This window comes from Myotis davidii, unplaced genomic scaffold (assembly GCF_000327345.1).
Source record: "Myotis davidii unplaced genomic scaffold, ASM32734v1 scaffold217, whole genome shotgun sequence".
In the NCBI taxonomy this organism is placed as follows: domain Eukaryota; kingdom Metazoa; phylum Chordata; class Mammalia; order Chiroptera; family Vespertilionidae; genus Myotis; species Myotis davidii.
Genome location: NW_006290034.1, coordinates 9,700,138 through 9,701,601, shown reverse-complemented (window position 1 = coordinate 9,701,601; position 1,464 = coordinate 9,700,138).

The window sequence follows — 1,464 nt, the reverse complement described above, 5'->3', positions numbered from 1 at the left end:
AAAGCAAAAGGGAAGAACCGCAGCGCCCGCCCGCGCCTCCCATCGGGCGCTTTGCCAGCAACAAACACAAACTTTCCCAAGCCCCTCCCCGCGCCAGGTAACGGAGGGAGCGCGGGCCGCCCGCTTAAAGGGGAGGCGGCGGCGGAGCCCACCCAGCCCTCCTCTCGGGCCCCCGCCCACGACAAACTTTCCTCCGACCTTTAAAAGTTGGCGGGCCAAAGTCTGGTCTGGAAATCCCATCACTTGAGCTCCTTTCCGGGACGCCCTGAGTCTCGCCACCGTGGAGTCACCCACGCTTGTCTGCTGTCCCTTCGGCTAACTGCGCGCACATTCACCCGCAGGGCCCAAGCTGAGTGCCCCGCCGATGAGCAGATGGGCCCCTGCTAAAAATTATTCAGGGAGGACCACGGAGATGGGAGGACTTGAAAGGCCCTGGATCCGACCTCTGCATGGGACCCAGGCCTTACGTGTTCGTGTTCAGGTGACTTGCCCGGGGATTCGCAGCGAAGTGGCAAGGCCGGACCCCAGATCTCAGGCCGCTGCTCTCCCTGTGGCTGGGGTGGGCCTTGCCTTCCCTAGCCCACCTCTCCAGGTGCCCATAGTGCTGATTAGAACACTTGCCACGAATACACCTATTACAAAACCAAACCAAAAAAGAAAACACCCATGTGATTAATAGCTACAGTACTTGTAGGGAATGTACTCGTGAGACTACATTTAGTGCTTTAAGTAGAGGGGACTGGTTGCCAATAAAGACTCCTTTTCCCCCCACAATAGGGTTTTGTGCTTTTATTTTGAATACAAAAGGCCCAGTATGGGGGGGGGGGTAGTGTCCATTGTTTAAAACTTCACAAAGATGATTCAAACCATACTGGAAGCAGCCCTGGGGCCCCCTGTCCCCCAAAACCACACAGCCTCTCATTAATATATGCAAAACAAATCACATATGTTAGTGGGGAAAACTGCTTTTCCTCTGATGCATCATTATTTCCACTAACAAATGTGTGACCAGCCAGGTATCAACCCTTCTGAAAGAGACCCTTACAAATTCAGCAATTAAAAACTCACAGCAATGAGAATGTACTAAACGCCACCGGACTGTACACCTAAAAACGGTTAAAATGATATGTTATCTATGTTCTAACATCAATTTAAAATTTTTTAATTCATTCTTCCCACCAAGCCTTTCTTCATGCTGTTCACTCATCCTGCCATTCTTTTCCCACTTCCCATCCCATCGAATCCTCTAGAATTTCTCTGGGAATGTTACGGGAAAGGGGACAGGGCCCTGAGCAGGTCTGCCTCTGGCTGGCCTGCTGTGTGTGGGTTCTTCGCTTTGTGCAGGAAAGATTTCACAAAGCGAGTCCAGGTGATTTGGAGAGTACGTGTATTAAAGCTGGGGGCAGTGAGACAAAGGGCTTGGGAGAGAAGAAGCAACAGGAAAGAGACGGGGCGTGGCTGCGG